At 36.3% G+C, this 14,999-nt stretch overlaps 1 protein-coding gene across 3 annotated transcripts in view; it reads left to right on the top strand.

The window, feature by feature from the left end:
• Positions 1-14,999, top strand: part of VIRMA (vir like m6A methyltransferase associated) — an 83,607-nt gene that overhangs the window by 20,648 nt on the left and 47,960 nt on the right. The window lies entirely within an intron of this gene.

Raw genomic sequence — 14,999 nt, 5'->3', positions numbered from 1 at the left:
TAGTATTCAAAACTTCTCTATTTCTTTTAACTAATATGGATGATGTAATGTTGGTTGATGGAGCACCTGTGTTTTCTTAGTAGTGTTAGGCCAAAATTAGCACAGCAGCAAAAAAGTTGATTCATACTTTCTTGTATCTCGGCTTCAGGGGCTGCCTTGAGTACATAATCATCTGCAGACAAAAATCACGTAACAACTTTAGTCTTGGCTTGTAACCTTTTCAAGTTGAAGAATTTACTATCAATGTGGTAGCTGACTTTGATACTGTGTTTGTCCTCATTGAAAGCATTTGACATTATAGCTGAAAGCATTATACTAAAAAAAATGGCAGCAAACATGCAGCCTTGTTTCACTTCATTGGTGACTGGGAAAACATGAAAGCATTGAACATTTTCTAGAATCTGGACAAGTATGCCATCATGAAATTCACATACAATACTGATGAATTTCTCTGGGCAACCAAATTTTGATAAAATTTTCTATAAGCCCTCCTGACTGATGGTATCAAACACCTTGGTCAGATCTACAAATATTGTATACAGACTTTTGTTTTGCTCCTGGCATTTCTCCTGGAGTTGGACAGCAAATGCCCTCAGATAGATAACTGCCTTCCAGTTGAAGGATCAGCTTATTAAAGAGGAATCTGGCAAGTATGTTGGTAGTAATGACTATGAGAGAGAACATCTTTCATCCATCACCCCTGTCTTGTGATTGTCACAGGACAATTTATTCCCTTTTATCCTTATAGAGATGGACAATGGAAACATCCTTGAATCCTGGAGATAAACTCCTCTTGCCGTACAATCTGGAAAATTTTAGTAGTCAACTTTTGTATGAGCAATGGAGTCCTCACTTTGTAACTCCCATCTGGAATAGAATCGGCACTTGATGTTTTGTCACACAGAAGGAGCTTAATGGTATTCAAAAACCTCTTCTAGAATTGGAACTTCAGATAGAGAGGGATTGTTGTCAGCCTGAAATAAATGGTCAGTGGCTTCCACATTGACTGATGATGGTCTGTTGAGAACATTATGGAAATATTCTGCTTGTATCCCTAGAATCATGTTCTTATGACTAATCAGTGTGGCTCCATTAGCTTGCTGTTGTTGTTTGTCCTGTTTTTTATGAAGACCATGACATTAGGGAGGTAATTGATCCCAGATGATAATGCTTATGGTACTTCAGAAATCCCTGGATAAGCATATGAATGAAAATCTTATGGTTGGAGAGGGAAGAAGAAATAGTAGAAAGGAGGGAAGTCCCTTATTATAAGGATGATTTTCTTGGAATTATTATAAAAATCACCCAGAGAAGATAAAAAAGTAAGATTACTATCTGTTTAGTAATCTGTCCATCTCTGTATCTCTCTGTGTTCTCTGTCTTTATATATATAATATGTGCTAGATGGTTCTGGAGGAGAAAGTAAGGCTGATGACTTTGCACAGCTCACTCTCACTTAAATACCACTCACTTGCATGTCATAGCATTAGTTCCCTAATGTTGTAGGCCTCTTCAAGAACAAAGAACAAATTACAATCTCTGTGAGTTTAGCTACCCCACTGGAGCCCCGACTGAACTGGTCATTTGAGCAACACAGCTCTTGAAAGGAAGAAAGAAAAGAAAGAAGGAAGGAAGGAAGGGTGGACTGTGTTAGCCAACTGACCACTTCTGTGGTCCTCAGTGAGGCAGCTCTACTCACACTCACAGAGATAGTTATTTGTCCTTCATTCTTTAAGAGGACTATATAACATCAGGGAGGGGATCCCATGACATTCGAGTGAGTTGGATTTAAATGAGGGTGGGCTATGCAAAAATACCAGCCTCACTTTCTCCTCCAGTGCCATCTGGGTCCAGTGGCAAGCTTTAGGTCAGGATACCTAGAGTTGGCTCTGGTGCAGTGGGAGACCTTGGCCTTTTTGCTGAAGTCTTTAACAGCTCTCAGTTTAACTAAGGCAGTGCCCAATCAGTGGTGTTTTCCTGCAAGCGGCAATTGCATTGTATGGCCTGGTCCTTTTGGTAGGCAGTTAGGCTTGTTGACTAGATTAGTTTTGATTGCAAAACTTGCAATAGCTTCATGGTGCTCCCTTTCACTGTGGCCAGTCCAGAAAAACAAGTATCTATCTCTGTAGATAGCCAGCCTTCATTAACCAGCCTTATTTCATTCAGAGCTGCTATCTGAATGCAATTCTTGCTGAATTCTTTCACAACAAGAGCTGTTCATCTTTCAGGCCTACTGGAATTTGTCTATAAGTATGTGTACATTCCATATACTGATGGTGAGTAGAATCATCCTTGCAGTTTTTGTACATTTTTTTGTCTTTAACTGCAGGTTGAGAGCCCTACCTGCCACAGAATTAAGGACAGGGTTGGGTAAGCAGAAAGTTTTCAGGTTACCTTTTCTCTAATCCCTTCCTTACACCAGAAGCTGGGCAATATAGTCCTTAAAAGGCTGCTCAGATACCTGTGGCTGCCAAATCCCATTGCTGCTTCCACTGAGAAAACAATTTTGTGGCCTGGGCTGCCTGTGTGCAGAGTTGTGATTACAACTCCCAGTGTATCTGCACCTGCTGCTTCATGTAATGTTCTGGTTAGCTTTCTGGAGGTCTTGGGACCAGCCTTCATTTCAGCAGAGTAATCACCATGAGAATAGCCAGAGATAAAGTCCAAATTCTTTATTATCACAGTCTGTCTCCTTTATTTGGGGCCTGACTAGCTTCCTGGAGAGCCTTCATTCAGGACTTAGTTTCAGTGGAGAAATGAAGGAGAGCCACCAGGAGCCTAATCAAAGATGGAATGTGTCTCTCCTAGTCCTTGTTTGATCTTATATACTCTATTATAATTATATCATTATAGGTGTCAATCTTGTAGAACTATATTAAGTACTACATGTAAACTAGAGAATCATTAATTCCATTGAGTTAAAATCTCATTCATATTGAACTAGAGAACTCATATGCCAAACTAGATTGTGATGACCGTGCTAGCATCCAGGATACTTTAGAATCAGCCGGAGTTAGGATAAGCAAAAGTTCTTAGTCTTTATTCTTGGTCTTTAGGGGTAGAAGTGAAGGGGATGGAAGTAGGATCTCCGAAACTGCCTTCTTCCTTGTCCCTGGCCAAAGAGACTCTGGCTAGTTTTACTCCACCCCTAGTTCCTCCTACAATCCTCTGTATACACCAATCATCAAGTCAGCACAGGATAGTGGGAAGGGCCATTTCCCAAGCATATGCCCATAGAGTATTGTCCAATCAGTAATTAGCCTCAGGTGCTCTGCTGTCCTGATCTCAGTGCATCGACTCAAGAGTTTCAGCCCTGTACACTAGATAGCCATTATCTTATCAAGTCCTCTGAGTTAACACCTTATTTGAAGTGTATTTCTCCACAGTTCTGGCCCATTACAGCTTTGCATTTACTTGTTGCCACAAGACTTTGAGATAGGTAAAAGTGGTAAAAATGTTTTGGGTGATGTCTTTTGATTCATGTGTAAATTGTATTTAAGTGAGGCAAAGTTGCACCAAGTCCTCAACTTCACTCTGTCTTCCAGTTATCAAAATCTAGTGGCAGGAGAGAGTCAAGATGACTGGTGATGGCTCATGATGCAATAGATGACTTCGGTGTCTTCAGTGTTTAACCAAGCTGTAAGCAGTCCACAGTGCCTGTGTCAGTTGCCTTCATGGCCTTTGGAACAAGTCATTTTCAGTGGCCCATTCCAGCAGTGGAAATCTTCACATGCTTGGGATAGACCCTTCACTTACTCTCAACTTGGTTTAAATCTGTAATGTCTATAACATCTATACTATATTATACTATATTGTACTACACTATACTATACTTTGAGTATTCCAGGCATAGTAAAACCTTATTTTACACTTAAGGAAATTAAGGACTGGAATAAATTACTAGCCCAGGGTCAGACTGGTTAGTGAGTAGTAGATCTGGGATTTAAATTGAACTCTTCATGGTAACATGATGCTGCCAAAGGAAAAGATTCTGTTTCAAGAAGGAAGATGTTTAAGGTCATTAGTGTCTAATGCCATAGAAAAGTTGGGATGGATGATCATAGGAAAAAACCCATTTGGATTTGGTGATAAGGTTATTAGTGATCTTTGAAAAGGATAGTGGGAGGGGATGCAAATTAGGTTTCAAGAATCCAATCCAGCAAGCGTTTATTAATTACATATTCTGGTTTTATTTTATTACTGAATGTACAAAGACAAAATAAAAAAAATTGTAAAAATGTAAAAGGTTTAGAACTTTGAGTGGTTGTTGATAAAGTAGAGGCAATGAGTGAAGAGTCCTATCTAGTTCATCTTTCTTTACTCTTGCCAAAATGATTTTCCTTGAGCACAGTTCTGACCATCACTCCATTATCATATCAACTTCAGTAGCTTCCTTGCTACTAGAGATTCCTATTGGCTTTAGGAAAAAATAAAAACTCCTTTTAGTTAGTTTAATTTTAAGCCCTTTTGTCTGCTAACCTATCTTTCTTTAAAACTTTTTTAGAATTTTTTTTATTCTGAACTTAAATGTTAAAATTTTTTTCCATATATGCTGTAGTAACACAAAAAAGGCTTGCATATTTAATTGAATCTTCATTTCATACCACTTGCTTTAAAAAAAAATGAAATCCTACATATTGCTTTTAAAATTGGCATGTTTGTGCTTCCTTTTGTTCTCTTCTATGTATTTAAAAAATGTTTCAATGGCCCTTTCTTTTGAAACTTTTTTAGAATTCTTTTTATTCTGAACTTAAATGTTAAAATTTTATTTTTTGACAATTTTTTTTCCATGTATAAATTTTTCTCCTGGTTGTGCTCACTTCATTTTGCCTCAATTCATGCTAACCAAAGTTTTTTGCAATTACCTCTTTTTAAAAATCATTTTTTTTTGCATCACACACATTTTGTTCAGCCTTTTGCTTGCTGATGAATACAACCTTTGATTTTAGTTTTGTGCTTTTCTCTTTTTTTCCCCATTAATCCCCAGTTCAGCTATCTAGAAGTTTGTTTTGCTTATGATTCTGCCCTTATCACATTAGCCTTCCTTTTATAATCGCTGCTCCCACCTTCCCTACTTTTTTCCTTGTTCCTTGTTCAGTTCCACAAAGAGACTTTTCCCATTGATTTTTATGTCTTGGGTTGGCATAAGAAATTAAATAGGCATTTTGGGGGAATTTTGAGGTGGTCACAGAAAATACATGAAGGTTAGTAGATAACATAGAAAAAGTTTAGAAACTCAGAAATGAATAGAGGGCCAAAAAATTATATTCTGATTGTCCAGATTATGGGTGTTCTAGGTCTCTAATCCCCATGATGTGAAATGGATAACCATATTTTTATACCTGATTGTGTGTGTATACCACCTTCATTTTACATAGGTGAGGTTCAGTTAATGCTCACTCTTTTTGCTTTCTATATCGGTGTATTCCATTTTACCTTTTCTTCACACTAAAAGAATGAGTATTTTAATTGATGTGAAAATTTACTTTGAAATAAACATTTTCATCTGACTATCTCTTGCTCTTTTATGGATAAAGCTAATATATTGTGTCATTTGATGCATCGTGGACCTTCTTAAATTCTAGTTCTAATGTTAGCAATCTCAGAATATATCCCTTTAGGTATTAGATTGTTGGCATTATACAGTCTTATAGTTGCTCATCTAAGTGTACTTTCTGGGTTTCTGTTGATTACTGTGTGGTCTTTTATCAGAAATGCTTGAAAGTTCTTTTTCTGTTAAAGGTCCTTTTTTTCCCCTTTAATTAAATTAAATTAATTTAATTTTTTAATTGTTTATGATAAGTTATTCTTGATTTTAAGTCTCTCCCTCCTCCTCTTTTCTTCTCTCCTCTCCTTTCCCTCTCTTTCTCTCCCCCTTTCTTCCCCTCTCCTTTTTCCGCCTCTCTCTTTTCCCCCCTCCCTCCCTCTTCCCCTTACCCCCATCTTCCCTTCTCCCTTCCTCCCTCCCCCCCTTCTTTCTCCCTCCTTCCTCCCTCTCCCTCTTCCTCTCCCTCTTCCTCTCCCTCTTTATTCCCCCTTTTCCCCTCTCTCTCCCTCCCTCTCCCTATCTACCCCCCTTTCTTCCCCTTCCCCCCCTTCCTTTCTCCCCTCCCTTCCTTCTCCTGTTCCAAATTGCGCTCCAAAATGGTTGGATCAATTCATAATTGTAATGTTCGGGCTAGCATTCTGGAGGTCCTTCAGACGGGCCTTGGTCTCAGCAAGGTAGATATCACAATAATGGTCAAGAATAGAAATTAGATTCTTTATTCTGGCCCAGTCTTGATATTAGTGCGGGAGCATGGGAGCTATCACTAGTCTGGTCAAAGATAGAATGTCTATCCTCCAGTCCTTCTTAGCCCTTACATACCTTATTGTAATTACATCATTACAGCATACTTATTATGTGTGAACTTGGAGAACTATTACATCACCATACTAAGTACTAATATATATGTGAAGTAAAGAACCATTATTTCATCAATTCCACTGAGTTAACACCTTTTTTCAAGTATACTTCTCCAGAGTTCCAGGTCTCTACACATAATTCCACCAAAAATGCATTATTGTTCCAGTGTCTCCATATCCCCTCCAACATTTATCATTATCTTTTCCTGTCATTTTAACCAATCTGTGAGGTGTAGTTTACCTCAGAGTTTTCTTAATTTGCATTTATCTAATTAGTAGTGATTTAGAACATTTTTTCATATGACTAGAAATGCAAGTATCTCTTTTGCCTTTTGGAATGTTGTGTTCTTAGATTTTCTGGTTTATTATAGAAGCTGCCAATTTCGTATGATCTTAAAACTGTGATTCCTTTCTTCCTTGAACTGTTTCTTTTTGGATGTTTGCAGTATTTTTCTTTGATAGAAGCATTTTAGAGTTTGGCTTTGACATTCTTGGGACTTTAACTTTTTTTCCCCCTTCCTTAGAAGTGATTGGTGGTTTTCTTTCTTCTTTTCACCTAGCGTCCAGACTTTTTTTTGCGGGAATATTGTGGTTTTCAGGGAGTCTGATTCTTAAATTATTCCTTTTTAATCTGTTTTCCAGGTCAGCTATTTATGGTATCAGATGTCTTACATTTTCTTCTATTTTTTGAACCTTTTGATTTTGTTTAAATATTTCTTGGTATCATAGTTTTTGTTTGTTGTTTTTTTCTGGATTTTCTCAGCAAAGATAGTAGCGTGATTTCCTATTTTATTCTTTAGTTATTTTATAGAGGAAACAGGCAAACAGGGTTAATTGATTTGCTAGGTTCATAGCAAATAAGTGTCTGAGTCAAGATTTAAACTTGTAAAGATGAGTATTTCTGATTCTAAGTCCACTGCACTCTGTATTGAGTCACCTAGCTGACCAAGTATTCATATAGTCCTTGTGAATCCATGTTTCCTTTGAAAAAATTCCAGTTGTTATGGAGTGCTTCCTTTCTGGGAAAAATAATTAATAATAATTTTTAATATTGATTATTATTTCCTTTGATTCATTCATCCCTCCACTTTGGTATTGGAATTGGGGTTTTTAATGACAGATTAAGAATCCACCCCATGCTTGCTTTTAGGTAAGGTGGCTAGCCAAACTTTGTCTCACTTTAGGTTTCTTGGGTTTCTTCATAACATCCACCTTTTTCATCTCTAAAGTTTAGTATCTTCTTTGGCATTTAAGGTCACAGTGCTAGAGATTTGGGAGGCCCTGGTTTGAGTGCTTCTATTTATTCTGGCTGCTGTTGCTTTTTGAAGCTTTCCAAGATTTTTCTTAGGCTTTTTCATCTCCTTGTGTGCTTATAGGGAAGAATTTTAAGGGGAGGGCCCTCTGCTCTTGATAACTTGAGACACAGATCCTTTTAGTTCACCATTTTTACAATATATGATTGAGAATTCTATTTATAGCTGCACAATTTAGATTGCAAGTACATTTTGCATTTTAACCTTCAAAAATGTCAACAGTTTAATAAAATCAAGAAATTAAAGCAAACAAAAAAACCTCTTTTTGTTTGGTATCTTTCCCAGAGTCTACTCATAGGAAGGGATTAATGTTTGTTGGATTTAAATTGATTTTTTAAAAAACCTCTGATCTGAAGAATTTAAGTCACAGTGATTCTTTTTGTGATAGATAACACATATAGATTTATTTTCACTTACTTTTTGTATTCTAATTAGACTTTGGGAGAACTCAATAGTATGTCATAATAGCAAATTGCTATAAGAAATCAAAAAAATTTAAAAAGGTAAGTTGGTAGTTTGAAATTTAAAGTTATTCATATGTCTTCTTATAAGGCCCTGTTTTTCAGTTCAGTCTTTTGACCTTTCATTTATTTAGCAGCTTGATATCCTCTTCCGTAGTTTATATTTTTGTAACCTGTTAGGAAAGAGGGATATTTGAGCTTTGTTCAAATTGGCATATTTATATGGTTTTTTCCCTTGAATATTGTGGAAACATAAAGAAACTTCATTCTTTTTATTCCTCCCTGTTTTTCTCATTAAAAGAAAATTTAGGACCTATTAATTTTAAAAGTAGAAAATTTAGTATAGAGCTATCACCTTCATTGAAGTCCTACTTTGATGCCTCATTCTGAATGTGGAAATGAGACTAGTGTGGAGCAGAGGTAGAGATAAGAGCAAGAGCTTTCCAGTAAGCATGGTGGACTGCCAGAGAAAATCCCCAGAGCTGTGAGATGAACTGTTTTGACAGTAAGGAGGCCTGTTTCACTGGACCAAAGAGTATATGGTGAGGGATGTATAAGATGTAAAAAGAAGAAAAGATATTGCTGATGGGGAGGGAGTTGTTTATGGAAGGCTTTGTATGTTTAAATGAGAATTTTTTGTATTTGATCCTGGAAGTAATAAGGAGGCATTGGAGGTTTTTTGGGATGAGGGAAAATAGGCGAATGTAAGAGGTTTCTGTATATATATCACAGCATTACTGAATTAGATTACTCTTTCTAGGAGTTTGGTACCAAAGACGAGGCAAGAGGAAAATTATATGTACTTACTGTTTTCCCCAGCTAGAATTTATTCATTTTTGTCTTTGTGCCCTTGCCACCTAGTAGACAGATAACAGTTTGTTAATTGATTAAATGATAGCTTAATTAAGTGTAAAGAAAAAGTTGTCTGATTTTGCTTTTAGAATAAAGGAAACTGAGTTTTTGTAGGCTGATCTGAGTATGAGGAATCAGAAGAGGAGGGATTGATCTAGAATGGGGTGGGAAGAGAATGATAGATGTCCTAAGAGGTGATGAAAGTAGACAGTATTGAGCTCACCACTGTTCTTTAGCAAAGAGGAGAGTCACCTCTTCCTTTGAGTCAGTAAAAAGGGCAGAAAGGTATGGTGAGAGCCATGGGAAAACAAAGATATAAAGGACTGTTATGAATTGCTTTAGTTTTGTATATGAAGGAAGAGCTTTTTGAAGGGTGAAGATGGGATGCTTGAGAAGAAAAGAAGATTGAGGAACATGATAGAAGCCAAATACCTGGAGCTTTGACATCATAGACTTGCTGATCCCCTGTTTGTTGAACTTCTGTATATAGATTGATCTAGATGCTTAACACACACCATACTCTTGAAAGATTTAAATTATTCTTGTATACTTTTTGTGTAGTTTTGTATCCTAGTGTATTATAATTTGTGTTAATAAATGTTGGTTAAATTGTATTTATTGATTTACTGAAGTCAACTGTGAGAAGTTGCTTTTTGCCTTTGGTAGAGAACTCCCAACTATTCCTGGAAGAGTATCTTTTCAGTTTTTTTCAGCTTTGTCATTTGAAATATATAATTAAGCTCAGTGATGGTGCAAGCAAGATTTTTGATTATTTTAGGAAGGAAAACTTCTAAGCCAAAATAATTATCTCTTAATACCAGGGAAGATGTTATCAATGCAATAAATTCCCATCTTTTGCATCTAATTGACAGGTGCTGTAGTAAAGGAAGGAAACTTTTGAAAAGTGGTCTTTTAAAATAATTTTTTCTTTCCATAATTATTACTTTTACTGTTTTAAAAATTAGGGACGTCTACAAAGAAAATAGATTTCTAGATATTAAGGTCTCTTTTGGACTTTGTTCTCTTGGTTATTTTCCTTTCTTTTTCCGCTTTCCTTTTCCCTTCCCCTGGATTTTATATCTAAACATTTATTAAGTGGTTACTAATGTGCTGAACATTGCTAAACACTGTGGGATACAAAGAAAAGCAACTCCACCACCAGTACATCCTGTCATTTTAGTCAGTCTGAGAGGTATGAGATAGAGGTACCCCAAAATTGTTTTAATTTGCATTTCTCTAATTTCATCATCTGGAAATTGTTCATATACTTTCCCCATTTATCATTTGGGGATAATAATAACTAATAGGTGCTTTTATTGAGAGACAACGTGGTATAGGATAAAGAGATTTCACTTTGAAATCAAAAGACCTATTTCAAATCAGTCCTCTCATACACATAGTTTCTTGTGTAGTTCTAGACAAGTTACTTAACTATTTGGTTTTTAGGTAGCCCTCTAAGATTATAAATTATAGGAAAAACATTGGTTGAGGGAGTTTCCTAATCTGAGAATTTCTGATCTTTAACGTTAAAATATATACACATATCCTCTCATCTTCATAACAACCTTCTGAGGTAGGTGCTTTTATTATCATCTGCATTTTACTGATGAGGAACCTAAGACTGAGTGTTTGAGTCTGGATACAAAAACAATTCCTGCTCTCAGGTACATTATAGTCTCATTGGAGAAGACAATAACATTGTAAGGGATTTAGAAGGGAGGAAGTAGTCAAGAATATGCTTGGGGAGACATGGTTTAGATTTAACCATAGTGATGGTTAACTAAATATAGTGATGGTCTGGTGCTAGTTCAGAAAAGGCAAAAGCTCACCTAGTAGAACTCTGATCCAGGGACCAAAATGAAGAGGGTAGGATTGGGATCTGACTAGGAAGGTTTATGAAAGTAGGAACATTGAGAAAGGAAACATATTGTGAAAGATGTGAAGATGTTTTTGATGCATATAAAATGTGACTGGGTGAGAGATCAGGCCTAGATTTTACTGCTAATTTAGATATAGGTTTGAGTGTCTGGCAAACAAGTGATATTTACAATTCTGAGGATAATCATTTAACTGAGGGAAAAAGGGCAAAAAACAGCCTCATAGAGACGATAAGAGGAGAATTGGTTGAAGCTAAAGAAGGAGCAGTCAGGTGCTACAAAGAGCCTTTTAGACATAGTTCCAGATTGCTGTCTAGACTGGTTAGATCATTTCACAACTCTACCAACAATGTATTAGTGTCCCAGTTTTCCAACATCTCCACCAACATCTATTATCTTTTCTTTTTATTTTAGCCAATTTGAGATATTGAGGTGCTACCTCAGACTTGTTTTAATTTGCATTTCTCTAATCAATAATGATGGAAGAATCAGGGAGGAAAAAATGTGAATTATTCTCTCATATAATTTATGTGACTTCGGTTGTAGAATAATGATTCAAAGAGTTATGCTAAAGAGGGAAAATATTGTATATCCTGAAGCCTCTGCAAAGTTTCAGGAAATAGAATGTATTCTGTATTTGGCCATTTGAGGTACAGACATTATGTGCCTGCATCTTTATGAAAGTCCATTTAGTCTTTCTAGATGTATGTAATAGGCAAGCTACAACAATATCCTACTAGTATTTGTAGGATTCTTTAACATTTTGGAAATTCATTCAAGATTATCTCATATATATTTCATATAATGTAATATAATTTTCTTAATTATCCTTTATTATCCACATTTTATTTATGAGGAAACTGAGTCAGAGGTATTAAGCAAATTCAATTTAATCACAATTAAATTATTTGAAATTGATTTGCCCCATCTCACATAGCTAATATTTTTCTAAAGCAGGACTTCATTTCAGATCTTCATGATTCTAGTGGCAGTGTTCTACCTATCTGCCTCTTTCTTTGGAAGGATTCATGTTACAAAAGTTTCAGTAGACACAATATGAAAATTTCTTCCATCATTATTGATTAGAGAAATGCAAATTAAAACAAGTCTGAGGTAGCACCTCAATATCTCAAATTGGCTAAAATAAAAAGAAAAGATAATAGATGTTGGTGGAGATGTTGGAAAACTGGGACACTAATACATTGTTGGTAGAGTTGTGAAATGATCTAACCAGTCTAGACAGCAATCTGGAACTATGTCTAAAAGGCTATAAAAATGTGCACACACTTTGTCCCAGCAGTGCTACTTCAGGTCTGTATCTCAAGGAAATCATAAAGGAGAGAAAAGGACTCACATGTGTAAAAATGTTTGTAGTAGTTTTTTTTTGGTGGTAGCAAAGAAATGGAAATGGAATAGATATCCATTGAGTGGGGAATGGCTGAACAAGTTGTGGTATATGAAGGCAATGGAATATTATTGTTCTACAAAAAATGATGAAGAAGTTGATTACAGAAAGGCTTGGAAAGATTTACATGAACTGATGCCAAGTGAAACAAGCAGAACCAGAAATACATTGTACACAATAACAGGAATAATGTGTGATGATCAACTATTAAAAGACTTGGCTCTTCTCAGTGGTTCCGTGATCCAAAGCAATCCCAATAGACTTTGGTCAGAAATGCCATTTGCATTCAGAAAAAGAACTAAGGAGACTGAATGTAAATCAACACATGCTATGTTCACTTCTTTTTTCTTTTTATTTTTCTCTCTCCCGTGGTTTTTACCTTTTGCTCTGATTTTTCTCTTCCAACATGATTCTTAAAGCAATGTGTATTAAAAATAAACAAATTTACCAGAAATTAAAAAAAAAGAAAAAGAAAATTTATCTCCTGTTCCCCTCCTATCCCTGTTTCTGGAAAATCAGATTTTAAAGAAGGAAGCTATTCTTATGATAGGCAATTGATGAAAAATGACATAATCCAGATTTATCTCAAAGAAAAAGGGAATTATATAGTTTGTCACCTGTTGATTATAAAGCATGATACTCCTGATTGGCCTTGAATACCCCTTCCCTCCCCACCCTTCCCCAGTACAGTGGGAGAGCAGGTTCAATAATTAAGAATTATCTGGATACTGGGCTGATTTCTCAAAGGAAAAGCCTTTGTTGTGGTAGAAAGCAGGACGGGACCAAAATAGCATCAGAGGCTGGGTAGTCTAAGGGGAGTACTTCAGGATGGTATTTAAGAATGGGGTAGAGGGAGAAGTTTCTTTTTGCTCATTGCCCTCTCTAGTAAGATATTTACATCTTAACCATTGCCCAAATTTTGAGAAAAAAAAAACAAATAGAAACATGTAGCAGGACCCAAATTTCCTGGCATCCTGTGTACTAGGATCAAAGCTTCTTGTACCTGGGTGTGTGATTAACCTTGTCTTATTTATTAACACTCAAGCCCTCTGTACCTATTCTGGTGGGTAATAATAGGATTGGGTTCCCTCCTCCAGCGGGATCAAAGAATGTTGTGTTTAGGTTGCAGTCTGTTAGGAGTATTGTAATACTGGCTGCTAAAACTGGCAGAGATAGGAGAAGTCGGACTGCTGTAATGATCATGGATCAGACGAATAATAGTGTCTGTTTTTTCCTCCATTGGCCCTGCAGGAACCCATTCCTCTAGGCCTAAAGCTATGAAACTACGATAATCTACTTGGTATATTATTTTTCACCAATTTTTTCATTTTTAATGAGGCAGTGTAACTTGCCCAAGGTCATATAGCTGGGAAGAATTAAGTGTCCGAGATCAGATTTGAACTCGGATCCTCTTAACTTCAAGACTAGTTCTTTATCCATTGTGCCATCTACTGACTTCTAAAACCTTAATTTGATTGTCATTTAAAGCCCTTCACAGTTTCTCCAACCTCTCTTTCGAGAATCTTTACCCTTACACTGATACATTGTTGGTGGAATTGTGAACACATCCAGCCATTCTGGAGAGCAATCTGGAACTATGCTCAAAAAGTTATCAAACTGTGTATACCCTTTGATCCAGCAGTGTTTCTACTGGGCTTATACCCCAACGAGATACTAAAGAAAGGAAAGGGACCTGTATGTGCCAAAATGTTTGTGGCAGCCCTGTTTGTAGTGGCTAGAAGCTGGAAAATGAAAGGATGCCCATCAATTGGAGAATGATTGAGTAAATTGTGGTATATGAATGTTATGGAATATTATTGTTCTGTAAGGAATGACCAGCAGGATGAATACAAAGAGGACTGGCGAGACTTACATGAACTGATGCTAAGTGAAACGAGCAGAACAAGGAGATCATTATATACCTCAATAACGATACTGTTTGAGGATGTATTTTGATGGAAGTGGATCTCTTCGTTACAGAGAGCTTTAATTGATCAAAGATGGACAGAAGCAGCTACACCCAAAGAAAGAACACTGGGAAATGAATATAAACTGCTTGCATTTTTGTTTTTCTTTCCGGGTTATTTATACTTTCTGAATTCAATTCTCCCTGTGCAATAAGAAAACTGTTCGGTTCTGCACACATATATTATATCTAGGATATACTGTAACCTATTCAACATGTAAAGGACTGCTTGCCATCTAGGGAAGGGGGTGGAGGGAGGGAGGGGAAAAATCAGAATAGAAGTGAATGCAAGGGATAATGCTGTAAAAAATTACCCTGGCATGGGTTCTATCAATAAAAAGTTATTAAAAAAAAAAAAAAGAATCTTTACCCTTCACACACTTTAGCTAAATTGGCCCACTAACTATTCTTTTTTCTTTCTTTTTTTTGTATGTGAGATAATTGGGGTTAAGTGACTTGTTCAGGATCATATTGCTAGTAAGTGTTAAGTGTCTTAGGTCAGATTTGAACTCAAGTTCTCCTGACTTCAGGGCCATTTCATTATTCACTTTGCCATCTAGTTCCCCTCAATCAATTTTTTCAACATTCGTTTTAGTAAGCAGCAAGCAATTTGATATAGGTTAAATATATGCAGTCTTTTCAGATATATTTCCATATTTATCATAATGTGCAAGAAAAATCAGACCAAGAAGGGGAAAAAAACCATAAGATAAAGACACA

Source organism: Antechinus flavipes, chromosome 1 (genome assembly GCF_016432865.1).
Source record: "Antechinus flavipes isolate AdamAnt ecotype Samford, QLD, Australia chromosome 1, AdamAnt_v2, whole genome shotgun sequence".
Lineage (NCBI taxonomy): Eukaryota > Metazoa > Chordata > Mammalia > Dasyuromorphia > Dasyuridae > Antechinus > Antechinus flavipes.
The sequence above is the reverse complement of the archived record's forward strand: the minus strand, read 5'-3'. Positions and strand labels throughout refer to the sequence as shown.